This window comes from Mytilus edulis, chromosome 13 (assembly GCF_963676685.1).
Source record: "Mytilus edulis chromosome 13, xbMytEdul2.2, whole genome shotgun sequence".
Lineage (NCBI taxonomy): Eukaryota > Metazoa > Mollusca > Bivalvia > Mytilida > Mytilidae > Mytilus > Mytilus edulis.
This window is the reverse complement of record NC_092356.1, coordinates 46,508,162-46,530,394: the sequence shown is the minus strand read 5'-3', so window position 1 is coordinate 46,530,394 and position 22,233 is coordinate 46,508,162. Positions and strand designations below refer to the sequence as shown.

General features: G+C 32.2%; 1 long non-coding RNA gene and 1 pseudogene across 2 annotated transcripts; one reads left to right on the top strand and one right to left on the bottom strand.

The window, feature by feature from the left end:
• The window catches only part of LOC139500985 (potassium voltage-gated channel protein egl-36-like), a 61,670-nt pseudogene that overhangs the window by 23,657 nt on the left and 15,780 nt on the right, over window positions 1-22,233 (top strand).
• On the bottom strand, window positions 1,580-16,991 carry LOC139500987 (uncharacterized). 2 transcript variants are annotated; one of them, XR_011658428.1, is made up of 5 exons: window positions 16,667-16,991; window positions 12,761-12,820; window positions 8,730-8,874; window positions 6,886-6,961; window positions 1,580-3,309 (listed from the first exon to the last, which is right to left on the bottom strand). It is a non-coding gene; the product is annotated as an uncharacterized lncRNA (long non-coding RNA). The 2 variants fall into 2 exon arrangements; XR_011658429.1 differs by lacking the exon at window positions 12,761-12,820 and having other exon boundaries at window positions 16,667-16,987.

The window sequence follows — 22,233 nt, the reverse complement described above, 5'->3', positions numbered from 1 at the left end:
CAAGGTCAAATAAAACCTGTGTATCAAAAATATAGATCATAAAATATTTCCATACACCAAATATAGTTGACCTAATGCATAAAGTATTAGAAAAATAGACCAAAACTAAAAAACTTAACTTTGACCACAGAACCATGAAAATGAGGTCAAGGTCAGATGACACCTGCCAGTTGGACATGTACACCTTACAGTCCTTCCATACACCGAATATACTAGCCCTATTGCTTATAGTATCTGAGATATGGACTTGACCACCAAAACTTAACCTTGTTCACTGATCCATGAAATGAGGTTGAGGTCAAGTGAAACCGGTCTGACAGGCATGAGGACCTTGCAAGGTACGCACATACCAAATATAGTTGTCCAATTACTTATAAGAGAGAATTTAACATTACAAAAAATCTGAACTTTTTTTTCAGGTAGTCACTGAACCATGAAAATGAGGTCAAGGACATTGGACATGTGACTGACGGAAAGTTCGTAACATGAGGCATCTATATACAAAGTATGAAGCATCCAGGTCTTCTACCTTCTAAAATATAAAGCTTTTAAGAAGTGAGCTAACACCGCCGCCGCCGGATCACTACCCCTATGTCGAGCTTTCTGCAACAAAAGTTGAAGGCTCGACAATAAAACCATAAAAAAGAGGTCAATGACAGGTAAACCATAATGTACAGCCTGCAATCGAATAATCATTCCATACATCCATACATCAAATACTGTTGTCTTACTGCTTACAGCGTCCAAGAAAAAAAATGGGGCCAAGTTCATGTAGCTTTCAGACTGACTTGTAATCATTTGATACACCAACTTAATATGATAGACAGACAAACGGTGTGCAAACCTATAGTCCCCTTTTGACTGCCTAACGAAGAGCCTAATAACTTGCATATAATTCTGGGTTCAAAGTAGTTATAACATTTTTTGGTACAAACTTTATTTCATTCAATGTCATTTCAGTCAACATGAGCCACAAACATTACAATTAATAAATCATTCAGTTAATGTTATTATTGCATCTATGCTAATACGCAAAAAAAGTTTGTGAGGGCTATTCCATTTAATTGTATGTCGGAAGGTAGGTAGGGACTTTCAAAATATCCCTACAACCAAGAACAATTTTTCAGATAATTCTTCATAATGCTAATAGACGCATACTGAATAACGACCCATGACCCAAGTTCAATAATTAAACTTCCCTCCTTGATACATTTTAATGGAATAACCCTCACAAAGAACATACAACCTTAAAAAAAAAGAAATCATTTTATACGTGTGATATTGTTATGAAGACATACAATTAAAATGTTTTACTAATATATTTCAATTTTTTTTCAACATTTAATGTATTTGTGACATCATCAATGTAGGTGGATTTTGTGAAAACATTATTTTTTTCATAATTTGGCTAAAGAGCTAGGGCCATTTTCCCTAGAGTCCTTTTCATTGGATAAGATAGGTAAATCATGTTTTAAATAACCCGATAGATGCTAATCATAGTACTTGAAAATAGGTCACATCATCTATTTTCATACCTTGAACAGGTATTCCTACAAAAAACAAGGCCAAGACTATTGAATTTTTTATATTGATTTTGTTTAATTGTTAACACCCTTTATGCGCATATGGTACCATACCACATGACTTGTCCAGAAGCCAAATAATATAGAACTAATTCAAATGGGATGCTGTTTTTCTCATTCTGAATATATGTATATCTGTTTTTGTCCTGCTCTTTAAGGTTTTATCGGCTATAAGACAAGATTAGATATATTTTAACTGGACAACATCTTACTTAAATACATTAGTTGGCCATTGAACACCTTGTGTTACAAACTCATGTAATATGGCCTTGTCTGGCATTTTAACAAATGGGCTCTTCGTTGTATTACAGATGCAACAGCTTCTTGATGTTTTACCTACAATCACGATTTGTAGTGTAATTGATTTGTTCTGTGGTGTTGTTTTATTTTTTGATGACTTAGGTACCAGTGCAGGAACAGTGGTAAAAGCGTCTACACAGTTGGTAAATTGGCAACAAAATTGCTGTTAACTGCATTTGTCACATATACAAATGTAATACCATGTTTAAAAAAGGTTTCGAATATTGTTTGCGTTATTTTCAAACTTTTTTACAATTAGTCCAGTCAAACTAAGATTGAGCCCCAAACTAAAATGTTTTAGTTCTAATCTATAACATTATGCCCTTAATATACACAGAAAAAAGTCCCATAAAATCTAACTTGAGGAAAACTCAAAATCAGCATTTCTAATTTCCAATGGAAATTAAAATTTGGAAGGGGGAGATAACTCCGCAAAAATGTCTTTTTTGGTCAGTTTTTGGTTGATTTTCTTGAAATTTATGTAAGGTATGAAACTTTGATGGGTTATAAGTTGATTTATTGACTAAATCATATAATCTTCTGTTCATGAAATGTACAAAACCAAAGTGTTGTGGGTAGTTTTATTTTTTGTGTGCATTTTTCATTGAAGAAATTGCAAATTAGAAGCTTTGTGACCATTTTGAAAATAATAATGTAAAAATTTGATATTATCTATATCTGTATATTATATTTTTTCAGCATCTTACTTGTCTAAAGAAACTTTAAACCACTAAAATAAGAATACATGCTTAATTATTTTCATTGAATTTGAGATTCTTTTTCTTGACATGTTGAAAAATTTAATAAATGGTCAACTAATGAATTACGAAATCTAGATTATAGCTTGATAAAAGATATGAAAACACCTTTAGAATTGTTTGTTATACTCTAAAGACTGCTAAAAAAACCCAAGAATCAATACATTCTGATGAATATAAGCGGCAAAGTTATTATTATTATTTTGTGTCAATTTTTATTGATATTTCTGCCATTTTTGCAAGAGTTATATCCCTTTTCAATGCAAATCTCCATAGGAATTTTATATGGTGATTTTTTTAGTCTTACTCCAGTAAGATTTTATGGGACTTTTTTCTGTGTATATTTGGGGTATAATGCTAAAGATTAAACCTTAAAAATCTTCTGTTGCAATTACTTTCAGGTTAGGGTCAAATTTATGCTAGATTGACTGGACTAAATAAGCCTTTTTTTTAGTTATGTGTATATGCACCCCCTAATGTGGTTAGATATTTGTTATTTTAGCTTCCTCTAATGAATAAATTTTACAAGATATATTTGTTTATATGGCAGAAATAATAATGACAGCCAAAATTTGGTGGTCATATACAAAAGAAATATTAAGTGCATTTCAAATATTAAATTCTTGCATATCTGTATCTTTCCTCTATCAATTTTCTTCTTAAATGACCTGAAAATAAAATCATTGTTACATGGCTATTATAACATTTTTAATAAATAAAATGCAAAACAACCTGTAAGGGCTAAAATTGAGTTTTTCAATTTGAATTATCAATCTATTTTAAGGTCAAGGAACAGTAAATGGGTTATAACACCACTGTCCCAGATTAGGGGAGGGATTGGATCCCGCTAACATGTTTAACCCCTCCACATTCTCTATGTATGTGCCTGTCCCAAGTCAGGAATCTGTAATTCAGTGGTTTTCATTTGTTTATGTGTTACATATTTGTTTTTTGTTCATTTTTTGTACATAAATTAGGCCGTTAGTTTTCTCGTTTGAATTGTTTTACATTGTCATTTTGGGGCCTTTTATAGCTGATTATGTGGTATGTGCTTTGCTCATTGTTGAAGGCCATACACTGACCTGTAGTTGTTAATTTCTGTGTCATTTTGGTCTCTTGTGGAGAGTTGTTTCATTGGCAATCATTATAACCACATCTTCTTTTTTATATGTTGCAGATTTTGATTGTACAAACGAAGTCGGTGACCTTATATTTATTTTGCAACATCAAAACAGATATTTATGTATCAACGACATATAGTTTTAAAAAAAAATCTATAGAGAAGAATCAGAGATTTGATGAATTTTAAGCCAGATTTTGGAAGGTTTTTGCTGATTTTAAGGGCTTTCTATACAAATGTTCACTCATTTTGAAAGATTTCAATCAGTAATATTTCAAATGATAAATGAGATAAATGCATTGCTTGTTAGGTTTTCACAAGTTCATAGAGCCAGAGTTGTATATATGCAAAATTTGACTGAAATCTGTGACATAGCTCATTTACTGTAACTTGACCTTAATAAAGATCACATCTCCCCTCTGACTATAGAATCCATTTGCAATAGATAGTTAAATTTGCAAAAAACTTATCTATGAAGAGTATATAAAAATAATGTTAGCTACAGATAGTAAAATGTAAAAATCAGAATGAAAATGGGGATTTTTTTTAATGAGACAACAACCCGACCAAAGAGCAGAAAGCAGCCAAAGGCCACCAATGAGTCTTCAATACAACAAGAAAATCCCGCGCCCTGAAGCGTGCTTTTAATAGGTGGTCCCTAAACAAAAATATGTACTAGTTCAGTGATGATGGACGTCATACTAAACTCTACATTTGTTTTCGTTTCAATAATGAAGTTTCATGTCATATCCAGAATGAGCAGGTAGGCATTTCAATCTGTGGTTTATCATTAACATCTACATCATTAGGTCTCTGGTGGAGAATTGTCTCATTGGCAAACTTAACACCACATCTTTTCTTTTTTATACGTTTGTATGTAACATACACATAGAACAAGGGTAAAACCTGGATTGGAGTAATATAGACTATATCACAGGATTTTTTTGTGTTTATCAACTTGAAATAGATATTTTTTTATATTAAAACATTAAGGGCTGCTCCAGAAAATACTTTATCCCCCAAGAAAACATTAAGGGCAGTTCCAGAAAATACTATGTTCCCCCAGGGAAGGTAATTATTTTTTTTTTATGTGGGTGGTTGTATTATGCATTATACTTTCATATATTAAAATAAAAACTTTAATATGTATGAGATATCATTACATTCTAGATTATATTACAATTTCAAAATATATGTGATAATTAAAATTTTATGCTTTAACAAAATTAAAAACAAAGGTCAAATGTTAAAAATAGTGTTGTCTCGTACCAGTAGTAATCTAAAAAATCTGTAAAATTTCACAAATATTTTTTGATTGCTGTAGTTAATTTAGTATAATACGAAAAAATATTTTGTTTTATTTTGTGAACAAGAATATTGTCAACGTAAGAAAACTTTCTTTGATGCAACAAAAACACACCAGACCACAAGATATTTTTTACTTTGATTGATATTTAAATTCATGGTTTCCCTATACCTATGAAATCAACAAAGAAACTAAAAAAATATGAGGTTGTCAGGTGTAGGGCCTGTCTTGCATAAGTTAGTGATTCACATAAACACATACCTAATTCTGTCCCAAACATTGAGAAACATTTAATAGTTTCAGGTTTCATAAATTTTGACACCAGAAACTAGATCATTTTTTATATTTAAATTTTCTCTACATCTATACAGGTGTCATATGTGAAGCAGGATCTGCCTACCCTTCTAGATCACCTCCAGTTTGTAATAGGGTCCGTCTTTAGTGTAACATGTTTTATACACTATTGGTTGTCTGTTGGTCTTTTAAAATTTTTCTTTGGTACCTTTCGCTTCTCTTCTATTATAGCTTTTGTTATAATAAGGGGGCTAGCGGGTCTAAATCATTTTTTTTAAAATATAGGATTTCCCTTTTCTTTTCTATAAATAAACTTTATCCTATTCTTAAAAGAAAAATTAAACAAAAATATGGGGTCACCGTTCATTTAAGCTCACAATCTTCATTTGAAAGAAGAACGTATTTCTGTTAAAGTACTTTTTTTCTGTTGAACTAATAGGAGAAAAAAAGGTAAAATCAAAATAAAAAAAGAACTAAATTACAGAAATTGCTTAAATTTTTCAATAGTTTAGTTTCAGGAAAGTTCATTTGAAAACAATAATAAAAAAATATAGGTCACTGGTGCATGAGTTAAAAAAGTTATTGCAATTTTTATGCAAAAAATGGCATTTTTTTCACCAAAGGATGATAATTTGGAGCATTTTCAATGATATAAACATTTTAAAAAGTCTTCTGGGGCCAAAACGAATTGTTTTTTTTTGGTTGATTTTTGAACCATATCATAAAGTAACACTAATAGTGTAATAAATAAAATTTGAAATGAAAAAGCAAATGTTTCAATTTTTGCTGATTTTTTTCTTAAGCCTCCTTAAGGTGGTACCCAACACTTTCACTAAAATTAACTTGGCTCGTTTAATTTTCATAAAATTTTGACAATGTATTTACTTTGACCCTTCAACAAAAACATAAAAATTTCAAAAATTTTGAACCAACCGTTTTGTTAGAAAAATTACACTGGTTATATAGCAGTTTGACAAACACCAATTTTGATCATTGAGAATCTTAATATTCCCTTTACAACACAACGTAATTAAAACGTTTAGCTGACCTTACAGAGTTATCTCCCTGTAGTGTTAGGTACCACCTTAAGGGGAAAATGCAATAAAAAAACAAAAACAAATGGTTAAAATCTATTTTTAAGTTCAATATCTCCTAAATACTTCTGCAATTTCCATAATTTCTCTATCTATAGCATTTTTAAGACAATAAAAAAAACTTGAATTTGCCCTTCTGTACTATTTACAACCATGCATGGCAATTATGATGGTTGGCATGTCAGGTCCTGGGACTAGATACCCTAATGATGGTTGTGGACAAGCTTGGTTATATTTGACTCAGTAGTTTCAGATAAGATTTTTGTAAAAGTTAACAGACAATTACGACGGACTTCAAGTGATGAAAAATACTCACTTGACCCTTTGGGTCAGATGAGCTAAAAATGGCACGAATTGATACATCTATCAGCCAACACAAATAGCCAATGAAAACATTTGTATGAATTAAACACGTTACTATAAATATTACCATTTGAAGAAAATCCAAGCAACACTGCCAGTCTTTAATGCATGTTTTGCTCGTCTAAATTACTATAACCATTCACCTAAAAATAACAAAGAAACAATAACATGATAGCAAATTAATTAAAGTTGATAAAGAAAGAGAAAAATAAAAAGTAATAAATGTGTATTTTTTTTAATTAATTCAGTCAGTTTCCAATGGGAAAATCTATGCAAGAATGTAAGCCAAAGGGGAGATTTTTTGTTACATATTGTTAATATTTCTTGGTTAAGTGCTCACAAGTTATCTCAAATTAAAATATTTAATATGTGCCTGTCCCAAATCTGGAACCAGGAGCCTGAAATGGAGTGATTGGTTTCCATTAAAATTGTTTTCAATTTATTTGGTCTTAAATCTAGCCATTATTTTTTCTGTTTTGGTCTTTTATACTCATGGTTGAAGGCATTACTTATTGTCCCTTCTACCCAAATCAATTGTGACTAGTTGTCACATTGGTAATCATACCACATCTCCATCTTTTCAAACCTCTTTAGAAGCTCCTGTACATGTATGAAGTCTGCCTCATATGAAAAAAAGAACAAATATGAGTACAAATGTATATGTTGATCATATGTTGTTTTCCAAGCACAGAAATTTAGAAACGATCCAGGTAAAATTATTGATCCTTTAAATAAACTTATTTGAAACGGTTTATACCAAATCAACACTGTAATTAGGTCTTTAATTTTTGTTTTTATTGGTATAATATTGATTTGTTATTATTTAATTAAAATCGAACAAATTTTGCTTAATATCTTTATTTCAAATTATTTAAATAATTTCTGTACAGTTGTAAGACATAATAGTAGTGTCCATGTGGACAATTTTTCATAGAATTTTGGTATTTAATAATGTCCATTGCCATGAAATATTGTCCTCAACTGGACAGAATTTTACTGCAAAAGTTATGAAAAAGTGTTCACCTGCAGAACAAGTTGTCATAGTAGTCACTATTAAATTGTGTCCTCCAAGGGAAGTAATACAAAGGCCATTAAAAAGTTTTATTACACTTGAATATTAATAAAAATCTGAAGGATTGATTAGAAATTGATTAATATACATATGTAAACAAAAAATTAAGGATGGAAGTAAATAGAGAGAAATTAAAGTTTTAAGAAATACCCAGCTAATGATAAGAACAAAAAGGAAGAAGAGTGTAAAGTATAAAATCAAATGTGAAGAACTATACTATATTTATTATGAGAAGAAGGCAATAGAAAATATAGAATTTTGGTATTAAACACTGTCCATTGCCATGGAATGTTGTCCCCTACGTATACAGCATTTTACAGCAACAGTTATGAAATATGGTCCACCTACAGGAAATTTTTTTGTAGTGATTGTTATTTAATTGTGTCCTTCAAGGAAAATAATACTGAACAGCATCTGTCACTTTTTTATTTCAATTTAAATCATCACACATGTATATATATTAAAAGTATAAATAGGAAGATAAGGAAGATATGAGTGTCAATGAGACAACTCTCTGTCAAGGTAACACTGTATTAAAGTTAAAATATGTCCAGTAATAACAAGGCAATGGACATCATTTAATATTTTGATCATATCAAAAAAATATCCTGATGGATATAATGTCCTGAAAAAAGTGTCCACCAGTTCAGAAGTATAGTATTAAATAATGTTCATGTTCATAGACACTTTTTCATATCCAAGGACATATTTTCATAGGAAATTGTGTCCAGGACACATCTAAATAAGTAAATATTGTCCATGTATTTACTATGAAATAATGTCCTCTGGACATCATTTCATAGGGGACATTATTAAATCCTACACAGTATGTGGTTTACCCTAAAACATCTTCTTATATGTGAACTGTTGGTGTCCTATTGTTATTCTTTGTCAAATTAATCATACAGTGTCATGAAGGTATCACTGCCAGATGGGATAGTATCTTGCTCTTTACTTCATCAAAAACTTTAAGGGCATCTGTACCTAAAAAATAAACATTCATTCATGTATGTGAATAGTTATCTAACTTTCAATAGTTAAGAGGGATTTTTTTCCCAAACCATTACAATATTATCTTTGAAACTAGAGGCTCTAAAGAGCCTGTGTCGCTCACCTTGGTCTATGTGCATATTAAACAAAGGACACAAATGGATTCATGACAAAATTGTATTTTGGTGATGGTGATGTGTTTGAAGTTCTTACTTTACTGAACGATTTTGCTTCTTACAATTATATCTATAATGAACTTTGCCCATTAGTAACAGAGAACTATATTTGGTAAAAATTTACATATATTTACCAAATTAATGAAAATTGTTAAAAATTGACTATAAAGGGCAATAACTCCTTAAGGGGTCAATTGACCATTTAGGTCATGTTGACTTATTTGTAGATCTTACTTTGCTGAACATTATTGCTGTTTACAGTTTATCTCTTTCTATAATAGTATTGAAGATAACCAAAAACGGCAAAATTTCTTTAAAAATTACCGATTGGAGGGCAGCAACCCAACAACCAGTTGTCCAATTCATCTGAAAAATTCAGGGCAGATAGATATTGACTTGATTAACAATTTAACTTCTTGTCAGATTTGCTCTAGATGCTTTGAATTCATAGTTATAAGCCAAAAACTGCATTTTACCCCTATGTTCTATTTTTAGCCGTGGTGGCCATCTTGGTTGAATGGCCAGGTCATCAGACACATTTTTCAAACTAGATACCCCAAAGATGATTGTGGCCTAGTAGTTTCAGTGGAGATTTTGTAAAAGATTACTTAGATTTATGAAAAATGGTTAAAGATTGACTATAAAGGGCAATAACTCCTAAAGGGGTCAACTGACCATTTTGGTCATGTTGACTTATTTGTAGATCTTACTTTGCTGAACATTATTGCTGTTTACAGTTTATCTCTATCTATAATAATATTCAAGATAATAACCAAAAACAGCAAAATTTCCTCAAAATTACCAATTCAGGGGCAGCAACCCAACAACCGATTGACCGATTCATCTGAAAATTTCAGGGCAGATAGATCTTGACCTGATAAACATTTTTATCCCCATGTCAGATTTCCTCAAAATGCTTTGGTTTTTGAGTTATAAGCCAAAAACTGCATTTTACCCCTATGTTCTATTTTTAGCGGTGGCGGCCATCTTGGTTGGTTGACCAGGTCACGTCACACATTTTTTAAACTAGATACCCCAAAGATGATTGTGGCCAAGTTTGGATTAATTTGGCACAGTAGTTTCAGAGGAGAAGATTTTTGTAAAAGATTAATTTATGAAAAATTGTTAAAATTGACTATAAAGGGCAATAACTCCTAAACGGGTCAACTGACCATTTTGGTCATGTTGACTTATTTGTAGATCTTACTTTGCTGAACATTATTGCAGTTTACAGTTTATCTCTATCTATAATAATATTCAAGATAATAACCAAAAACAGCAAAATTTCCTCAAAATTACCAATTCAGGGGCAGCAACCCAACAACCGATTGACTGATTCATCTGAAAATTTCAGGGCAGATAGATCTTGACCTGATAAACATTTTTATCCCGTCAGATTTCCTCAAAATGCTTTGGTTTTTGAGTTATAAGCCAAAAACTGCATTTTACCCCTTTGTTCTATTTTTAGCCGTGGCGGCCATCTTGGTTGGTTGACCAGGTCACGCCACACATTTTTTAAACTAGATACCCCAAAGATGATTGTGGCCAAGTTTGGATTAATTTGGCCCAGTAGTTTCAGAGGAGAAGATTTTTGTAAAAGATTACTTTAATTAACGAAAAATGGTTAAAAATTGACTATAAAGGGCAATAACTCCTAAACGGGTCAACTGACCATTTTGGTCATGTTGACTTATTTGTAGATCTTACTTTGCTGAACATTATTGCTGTTTACAGTTTATCTCTATCTATAATAATATTCAAGATAATAACCAAAAACAGCAAAATTTCCTCAAAATTACCAATTCAGGGGCAGCAACCCAACAACCGATTGACCGATTCATCTGAAAATTTCAGGGCAGATAGATCATCTTGACCTGATAAACATTTTTACCCCCATGTCAGATTTGCTCTAAATGCTTTGGTTTTTGAGTTATAAGCCAAAAACTGCATTTTACCCCTATGTTCTATTTTTAGCCGTGGCGGCCATCTTGGTTGGTTGACCAGGTCACGCCACACATTTTTTAAACTAGATACCCCAATGATGATTGTGGCCAAGTTTGGATTAATTTGGCACAGTAATTTCAGAGGAGAAGATTTTTGTAAAAGATTAATTTAATTTATGAAAAATGGTTAAAATTGACTATAAAGGGCAATAACTCCTAAACGGGTCAACTGACCATTTTGGTCAAGTTGACTTATTTGTAGATCTTACTTTGCTGAACATTATTGCTGTTTACAGTTTATCTCTATCTATAATAATATTCAAGATAATAACCAAAAACAGCAAAATTTCCTCAAAATTACCAATTCAGGGGCAGCAACCCAACAACCGATTGACTGATTCATCTGAAAATTTCAGGGCAGATAGATCTTGACCTGATAAACATTTTTATCCCGTCAGATTTCCTCAAAATGCTTTGGTTTTTGAGTTATAAGCCAAAAACTGCATTTTACCCCTTTGTTCTATTTTAAGCCGTGGCGGCCATCTTGGTTGGTTGAACAGGTCATGCCACACATTTATTAAACTAGATACCCCAAAGATGATTGTGGCCAAGTTTGGATTAATTTGGCCCAGTAGTTTCAGACGAGAAGATTTTTGTAAAAGATTACTTTAATTAACGAAAAATGGTTAAAAATTGACTATAAAGGGCAATAACTCCTAAACGGGTCAACTGACCATTTTGGTCATGTTGACTTATTTGTAGATCTTACTTTGCTGAACATTATTGCTGTTTACAGTTTATCTCTATCTATAATAATATTCAAGATAATAACCAAAAACAGCAAAATTTCCTCAAAATTACCAATTCAGGGGCAGCAACCCAACAACCGATTGACCGATTCATCTGAAAATTTCAGGGCAGATAGATCATCTTGACCTGATAAACATTTTTACCCCATGTCAGATTTGCTCTAAATGCTTTGGTTTTTGAGTTATAAGCCAAAAACTGCATTTTACCCCTATGTTCTATTTTTAGCCGTGGCGGCCATCTTGGTTGGTTGACCAGGTCACGCCACACATTTTTTAAACTAGATACCCCAATGATGATTGTGGCCAAGTTTGGTTTGATTTGGCCCAGTAGTTTCAGAGGAGAAGATTTTTGTAAAAGTTAACGACGACGGACGACGACGACGACGGACGACGGACGACGGACGACGACGGACGACGGACGCCAAGTGATGAGAAAAGCTCACTTGGCCCTTCGGGCCAGGTGAGCTAAAAAGCAGTACTAGTACACAATGTACTACTGGAATTTATTCACGAAATAAATAAGAAACATTCAGAAACAATTTGTCAACATCTTATTGTGTTTATACATATATCTCAACTTGTTCAATTTGCTCCTGTATGTATTGTAACAATATATTTGATTTTAATGAAAAAAAAATTAATCTCTGAATTATTGAAAATTATTACAAAGTTCTTGATATCACAAACAAGTCAAAACATTTACAAAATGTTATCATCGTACAAGAACATCATTCGTAATTAAAGATCAACATGTAGACATCTTATACTTTCAGGTATTTCACATCCAATATTTTATGGCAATATTCTATACAAAGCACTGAACTTGAACAAGGAGGATCTGAATTAAGGTCATTTCCTGAAAATTGGGAAGCAAGCTAGAGTCCAGATGTAGGTTTTGTTTCCTGTTTGATTTTTTTTATGACCTGAACACCTTTCTTTAATTTCCTTTTACCTCTTTCATATGTAACATGGGCATAAGGTCTGCCTCTTTTCCTAAACAAAGGCATTTTATCTAAAAAAGAAAAAGAAAAAAAGACATAAATTCATCATGCTTTATAGACAGTCCTCAGTAGGGAACAAAGCTATTGAAAATAACATGTAGCAATATTTTTTTTGCAATTCTGGGTCTTGATAATTTATGCATAGCACACCGTGAATTAATTGGCCCACAGTGACACAGTCACATCGAACGTTTATAAAGATAAAACATGGTCCATTGAATTGGAAATGTGCAAATTAAAAGCGGATGCTTATAAAACACTAATAAAATGACAGATTCTAATGAATATATAATACATACTTGTAATTAATGAACAAGAGGCTCTCAACTGTAATTTTTTGCTTAAATCTTCATCAATTATTATTTTTGGTTTTCAAATTAAAAATGCATTTTACCCCTTAGTTTCCTTTTAGCCATAGGGCTGTTTTTTATATGCTAGGAAATAGAATACAAAATTTATACTAGATACTCTAAAGCTCATTCAGCCTAAGTTTGGCGGATTTTAATTCAGCAATTTCAAAGGAGAAGATTTTTTAATATTTAAGAGAACAAATTGTAAATAATAATATTGAGAATTGAATGTAAAAGGCAATTACTCCTTAAGGGTAAATTGAACATTTAGTTCAGAAGACTTATTTGCAGATCTTACTTTGCTTAACATTTTTGCTGTTTACAGTTTAATATCTTTATCTATAATAATATTCAAGATAATAATTGAAAACTGCAAATTTTCCTTAAATGATCAATTCAGGGGCAATAACCTAAAAATCAGTTACCCTGATGATAATTTCAGGGCGGGTAGACCTTTACCTAATGAATTATATTTTAACTCCTTCTCTGATTTGCTCTAAATTTGCTTTAGTTTTTGAAATAATTAATTATTTAGCAAAAAACTGCATTCTACCCTATATTCTATTTTTAGCCATGGTGGCCATGTTTTTTTCTTCGGGAAAACAGAAAATAAAACATAAACTTTATTGGAGATACCCTAATTATAATTCACCTCAAGTTAGGTTGAAATTTGTTCAGTAATTTCAAAGGAATATTAAGATTGTTTAAAGTTAGCAAACTTATTCTAAAAGAATTGGTATTAATATTGATTTTGTTATCAGTAAAATAAAAGCAAACTAAATATTATTGTTATATACATATATGCACATTCATGGATCTACAATCTGTTGATACCTTATCTTAGCATTGCACAAGGTCATGTTTTTCTCTGACTGTTTATGACGTCTTTACACTAAATCCATGTGATGTTGGATGTGTAATGATTGATAATTTAGTCTTAGATGCATGATTTTTCTTATTGTTAATGGCTTTGAACTAGCTGTCAGTAACTGTGAGTACTCTCAGATCTGTACTTATGGTCTTTTTGTTGTTGGAATGTTTAAGTGCCCAGCCACTTTCACTCTGTTTTTGTTAGATATATTTCTATTTGTATGGATACTATCCATCTGATGAGTTAAGCCTTTTTCAACTGATTTTTATAGTTCGTTTCAATGTTGTACTATTACACCACTGTCCTATGTTAGGTATGGTTGGGATCTCGCTAACATGTTTAACCCTGTCACATCATGTATGTATGTGCCTGTCCCAAGTCAGGAGCCTGCAATTCAGTGGTTCTTGTTAGTTGCTGTGTTACATATTTGTTTTTCATTCATTTACTTGTAAATTAATAAGGCCGTTAGTTTTCTCGTTTGAATTGTTTTACATTTGACATATCCGGGCCTTTTAAAGCTGACTATGCAGTATGGGGTTTGCTCATTGTTGAAGGCTTTATGGTGACCTATAGTTGTTTATTTCTGTGTCATTTGATCTTTTGTGAAGAGTTGTCACATTGGAAATTACACCACATCTTTAATTTTATATGATGAACAAATTGTGCAAAATTGTCTTTAAAGGGCAATAACTCCTTAAGTGGTCAATTGACAATTTTGGTCTTTTAACTTTGCTAAACATTTTTGCTGTTTACAGTCTTTATCTATAATAATATTCAAGAAAATAACCAAAAACAGCAATTTTTCCAAAATTTACTATATACATGTAGTGGCAGCAACACAACAATTGGTTGTTCCATTCATCTGCAAATTTCAGGGTTGATAAATCTTGACCTAATGAACAATTAAATTTTGATAACATATTTGCTCTAAACGCTTCAGTTTTTGAAACATAAGACAAAAACTGCATTTTTACCTATGTTCTACAGTGGCGGATCCCTTTTAAAAAGGGGGGGGGGGGGGGGTTCCAAACCCAGGATAAAAGGGGGGGTTCCAGCTATACAGTCCCCATTCAAATGCATTGATCGGCCCAAAAAAAAAAGGGGGGTTCCAACCCACTGAACCCGCCCCCCCCTCCTGGATCCGCCAATGTTCTATTTTATTTTTAGCCATGGTGGCCGTGTTTTTTTTTACAAAACACAAAATTAAACACTTAGGATCATTTAGAATAAGTTTGCCTGCAACTTGTTCAGTAGTTTCAGAGAAGATTTTTGAAAGCTAACAAACATAATGAACAAACTGTGTAAAATGGCTTTTAGTTTTCTCGTTTGAATTGTTTTATATTGTCTTATCAAAGTTATCAGGGCCTTTTATAGCTGACTATGCGGTATGGGCTTTGCTCATTGTTGAAGGCCGTATGGTGACCTATAGATGTTAATGTTTGTGTCATTTTGGTCTTTTGTGGATAGTTGTCTCATTGGCAATCATACCACATCTTCTTTTTTATATTTAAAGGGATAAATTCACAATTTTGGTCATATTGACTTATTTGTAGATCTTACTTTGCTGAACATTTTTGCTGTGAACAGTTAATCGTTATCTATAATAATATTCAAGTAAATAACCAAAAACTGCAAATGTTCCCTAAAATTACTAATATAGTGGAAGCAACCCCATACCGGTAGCCAGGGGGGGTTCGGACGAACCCCCCCTTGAAATCAAATAAGCACTGTTAAAGTCAACGTCTTGTTCAAATTGTGACTGTTAAAGTCGAGTTCATGAGTCCAACGAACCCCCCCTTGGAAATTCCTGGCTACGGGCCTGAACCCAACAATCAGTTGACGGGTTTGTCTGAAAATTTCAGGGCTGATAGATGTACAGCTAATAAACATTTTTACGCCATGTCAGATTTGCTCTAAATGCTTTAATTTTCAGATATAATCCCAAAACTACATTTTACCCCTATGTTCTATACATGTATTTAGCTTTGGCAATTTGTTTGGCACCCATGTTTTTTAGGAAAGGTGAGCTTAAAACTGAGAGACTATTTAGTAACTGTCTGTTTTATGGTAACATTTTAAACCCATGACATGTACATTGTACAGTGATTTCCACTGTGAATAGGCTGGGACAATGTGACCTGATTGCCTGCGGACTATATATAACACAGCTTGCAGACTTCCTCTAGTAATGGAGTTCTGGTATTATATACTCAGTTGTGTAGCCTACATTTTGTAAATTACCCTTATTAACAATACAATCTTAAAAGATATCATGAATATACATATGTACCAGTGGTGGATCCAGAGGGAGGGTTCAGGAGGTTGGAACCCCCCCTTTTTTTGAAGATCAATGCATTTGAATTGGGGACGTATATTTGTACAATGCTTAAAATTGGTTAATTAATAACCCTAAACTTCCTTCAACAACATGCAAGACAGCTGACAGATCCAATGCCAATAAAACATAATCATGTCTCTCTACAATCTTAAGTTTAAGAGTACACCATTTGTAAAGTCAGTAACGAGAATCATTACCAATTTAGCCTATTGGTCCACAAAAAAATACACAGAACGGAATAAAAAAATTCTTGCACGTTGGCCGTTGCTCTTTTTACCGATTTCACGAAACTATTTACCCACTATGCAGACTAAACAATCTCGATCATCAAGGTGTTATTTTCGACTGAATTCTAATTTATAGTATAATTTACAACTATATTCACTATTTATCTGTTTCTCCCTGTCAATATACTGCCATTATTGGTCTTCGTGATAATGGCGACAGCTTGCTCATATAAAACCATATAAAAGTTAAAACGGATGCGGTAACGTCTTACAGTTATGCTGGTGAAGTTCGGATTATGATACTTATTATTGCTTCTATAAGACATTTGTTAGACCGTATGGTCCCACGGTCTTAATTTGTTAGTTATATAAGAAGGCTAAAAAACCTAATACATTTCTTATATTATAAGCTAAAAGGTATAGGATTGGGTGGAGTGTCAATGAGGCATTAATTCTCCATTAGTTCAACATGTATAAAAATTTTGAAAATTATAGATCATAGTACACAGAACAAAGCGGTACAGCGCTCCAAAAATGACTCGTGTAAAATAATTCAAGCAGGAAAACCAACGGTCTAATCTTTAGGAATTAAAAAAAAAATCGAGAAACATCTATGAACTTCTATGAACCACATCAACAAACGACAACCACTGAACAACAACCCTTGGGTTGACCTGGTGGTATTGGATTGACTGCACGCCTTTTCTCTCTTTATACTATATATGTACATGTACAAAAAAGTATATATACTATAGTGAGCATGATATATCCTGACACTGATTCTACCAGCATCCAAACTTTTACCTCGAAATAAAACTTTTGATGGAATGCATTGCAGCATGAATGTTTGACTGCAAGTTCTTACTAATTGACGTTTGAATAAATCTGAAATTTTGCTGTCGGAGTGTAGTTTTGATTGTTTCTACCGGGAAGGTTATTATTGTTAGTTAGGTGAGAATTAAAAATTAGTTGAAATATGTTGCGACTAAACATTCAAGTTCTTAAAATGTAATGTCCACTATTCAGATATCGACGCTATGAGTATGTATCGTACAAGGAAAGGAGAATTAATGTTCTTTCATTGTAGAATTGTTCACTGTGAAAATTTTTAAATGTATACGAAATGCCTGCAAGATTTACTGACGATCACATTTTGCAAGAACCGCGCGCATGCAGAAGCGGATTTTTCAGCGTCATTTGCATTCATTTCGTATAATTATATACAAACCACAACTCTCCAGCCTTTTAGTTACAAATCTTCGAAAATTGACACAAAAATTGTATGAAATTAGCATTGTGAATGCAAAAGTAGAATTAAGGCAACCAAAACTTTCTTGGTAGAAATGGCCAAGTACCTGAATTAAAAGTATTAGATATTATTTACGTGAATATCATCGGATTATAATTTATTCATGCAATTTTTACATGTTCTATCAATAACTGTTGTTCATAACACTTTAATTGCAAAATAAATCACAAATCACATGATGTATATGGAAAAACTGTCTGCGAATAACTACAAGGAAGACGACATAATTCAATTGCCATACATGTACATGTATAGCATTGAAATATTGACAAAATAAAAGATTTTCGTAAAAAGTATATGTATGAACTTGTATACGTTTTCTATTTGAAAAATCAGCTTTAAAGTTAAAAAAAACATGTTTTCATTTTTTGTTCAATTTGAAGTTTTATATAAGACTTTAAAATCTTTGTTAGGTAGCACTCCACAGTTAGAAAATAAAATTAAAAATGAGTCACAAAATGTTTTATCATCTCCTATTCCTGGATTTTTAATACATTAAACTAACTGTTTGTGCTGTACATGTGCATATGTATGTAATCAGTATATTCCATAGATTTGATTTTCAAAAGTTAAAAGAGTGAAAATTAATTCCTTTTATGTGTATCCATGGCAACATTCTGCATTTATTTACCATAAAATATTGCAAAAAGGGGGGTGGACATATCACATATCCCCCAAATTTTTTTATCAAACTAAAATTTCAATGCCTTTGAGTGATACCTTTTTAGAAACTGTTTTCATAAATCTTCCTAATGATCAAATAAAAAATGGGTGTCTTTCGCCTCATTTTTTCGCAAAATCCAATCACAAAGTTCGTGCGATAAAAAGTTGGAAAAAAACATTGCAATAATTGCCGGACCAATGTATGGTAGGGACATGCAAATACGGACTGTCATACAGAAAACAGCCTATATTACATACATTACATAATCTTGATGTTCATATAAACCCAATACAAAGGCTATTTTAATACTCAGCTATCCAAAAATGAATTTTATTGCACACTAGCTCTCATATTTGAAAAATCCACAGGGGCCAAAATGCGAAACTACACACCTAACTGTGGAGTGCTACCTTAAGGTGAAATTTTTCCCCTCCTGCCTCAATTTTTATTATATTTTCTGTGTTCTACTAGCTGTTACGATGAAAATGGTACCTTAGTTTTTAAAATTGGTTCAGTAATAAAGATTTTATGAAGGTTAGCAGTTGATGTTGAAACGCGACAAAAAGTGATTTAAAAATAAATGCTGGATTATAGTGAAAATCTTCAAGTCTGTCTCATTTTGGGGGTAAATTTCTAAAACTTTTCCCATTATCTTATTTAAAATCATAAAATTACCTTCAAAGAGGACAAATTGTACAATTTTTAGGTATTTGAAAGCACTTATAGGTCAATTTTGCTGTAAATAGCATACCTAACCTTGGTTTAGAAGCTCTCAAGCAGGGTATAAATTTCTAGCAGTACTGGCATCATTAAATTTAATTAATGCCAAATTATAATATAAAATCCTGCTAAAAATGTTTATTTGACTTATTCGCATTCAAAAATATAAAGCGATACATTCTGAGGATATCATATAAAGCGCAATCTTTGGTTACAATGGTGAAGCTAATTGAGTACAAATTTAAGACCGCTACATGTCTAAGTGTCAAAATGTGTATATTTGGTTGCTAAGGACAGTAAACAATAAAATAAACATAAATTGCATCCCTAGCAGATTTGTTACCTTCAGAACTAAAACAAGAACATACAAGACTAAAGATTTGTGGTAAATTTTATCTTAAAAAGTGCATTTCTGTGCTTTCTGATGTGCCATAAGGTAGCACTCCACAGTTAGAAAATAAAATTAAAAATGAGTCACAAAATGTTTTATCATCTCCTATTCCTGGATTTCTAATACATTAAACTAAGGCAGTGGCTATTTGACCGGCACCGGCTAAATAGCAAATTTGCTATTTGACCGGCACCGGCAAAATAGCAAATTTGCTATTTAGCCAGCACTGAATAAAACTGTTCATTGATGTGATTAATAGAGAATAAAAAAGATTAATAATAATTTAAAATCATTTTATCATAATATCAAGCATTAAAAATATAGTACAATAATTTTTTTTATTGAAGATGTTCATAAATAAATAATTTATAACTTTATAATATTAATTAAAAGCATGAAAACACATTTGTATGTAACATTACTAAATATATTTTTTACTAAAAAATATTTATAAAAAATCTGTACTACATCACTACTCCACATTACCAGATTTTGCTGAACACTTTCTGATCGCCTTAAATTCTTTGCGAACAGAACGAGACCTCAAGACAAGTGGTATATTTCAAAAGAGGACTGTTTCAGCATTCTCCGGAATGATTCACCTGAATATAGATATCAAGAGTTGGTGACACCATATGCTTGGGCATATATCCTGAAACAGTTTTCACTCAGGTCTGAAGTAAAACTGGAGCAGAAAGAGAGATTATATGGACAGCTACAACAAGCCAAGGCCAAATGAGGGTCAATTCAAAAAGTTACTCTTGTATCTTTCATCAAAGTGTGCTTCTCCCGTGTAGGCATATACTCAAACTAAGAGAAGTTAATCACGAAAATTTGTTTGTTGAAGCAGTGTCAGATCGTTGGAAGATTAACACAGTCAGGACATCACATAGATTATTTGATGATACCAGTCAGAGGCAGATTTAGGGGGGGGGGGGCAGGCCTCCCCCCTTTTTGGGAAAAAAATGTGTTGCTTATATAGGGAATCATTGAAGCGTGACTGGGGCGGGCCCCCTCTTAGGTCAGTCAGTGGGCCCCACTTATGAGAATTTCTGGATCCGCCACTGCCAGTCATCAGTGTGCTCTATCATATGTACACCAAAAAGAGTGAGAAAAATTTCTCAAAGCACAAAACACAGGGAGACACAAATTCTGTTACATGATGATGATATAAATGTAACAGACAATAAAGAAAATGATACTGATAATGTTCATATATTCGAAAAATCACGAAAACTAGTTTCGCAAGAAGAAGAACGAGATACTGCTCAACAAGAAGAACACCTATTGGATTCCAGTTGAACTTTGTGGATCGTGTGTTTCGCATATATTACTTCCACCAAATATGAAGAAACGTGGAAGGCCAAAAGGTTTGACCCAAACTGTCATCGGTCTTCAAAAAAAGAGTACCCGAAAAAGCAATTGTGTGCCATTTCATAAGAAAAGTTCCAAAGAAATCAGGGCATTTTATGAAAAAATGGTGGGTTGAACCTGGTTTTGTGGCATGCCAAACCTCCCGCTTTAATGGCAGTGTTAATTACGTGGTTAATTATAACATTAATATGACAACATTACACGACAGGGTTACAATAAATAAACAGATAAATAGGAGAAAATATAGGACAGAGAAACAAACAAACAAAAGTCTTAAAATGTGTGTCATAATAGAATCAAATCGGTAATTGGCAAATGGGCTATTGTAAACATTGATTTAATTATTGTCGAAAAGATGCATGAGAAGCTATTAAGAGCGTTTATAAAGAGAAGAAAAAGAACCCTACCTACATATGCAACATATGCACACATGATGCAGATTCAAAGGAAGCCAGTGTAATGTGAAGTTCCTGTTTGGAGTGGCAACATTTATCTTGTGCTAGATTAAAACAACTTCCAAAGGCAAAGAATTGGTTTTGTAACAATTGCAAATGTTAAATCATGTGTCCTTTTGAAATTCGTAGCAAACAACTTTTAATATTGTCTTTTTTAAGATGTACGGTGTAGTTTTACATAACACTATTTTTATAGCATGGCAGGATATTTAAACCATAGATTTTACACATCTTCAATATTATTATATTTTATTGTACTGTATTTTTAATGCTTGATATTGTGATAAAATGATTTTAAATTATTATTAAGCTTTTTTATTTTCTACTTATTACATCAATGACAATGAAGTTTTATTCAGTGCCGGCTAAATAGCAAATTTGCTATTTTGCCGGTGCCGGTCAAATAGCAAATTTGCTATTTAGCCGGTGCCGGTCAAATAGCCACTGCCTTAAACTAACTGTTTGTGCTGTACATGTGCATATGTATGTAATCAGTATATTCCATAGATTTGATTTTCAAAAGTTAAAAGAGTGAAAATTAATTCCTTTTATGTGTATCCATGGCAACATTCTGCATTTATTTACCATAAAATATTGCAAAAAGGGGGGTGGACATATCACATATCCCCCAAATTTTTTTATCAAACTAAAATTTCAATGCCTTTGAGTGATACCTTTTTAGAAACTGTTTTCATAAATCTTCCTAATGATCAAATAAAAAATGG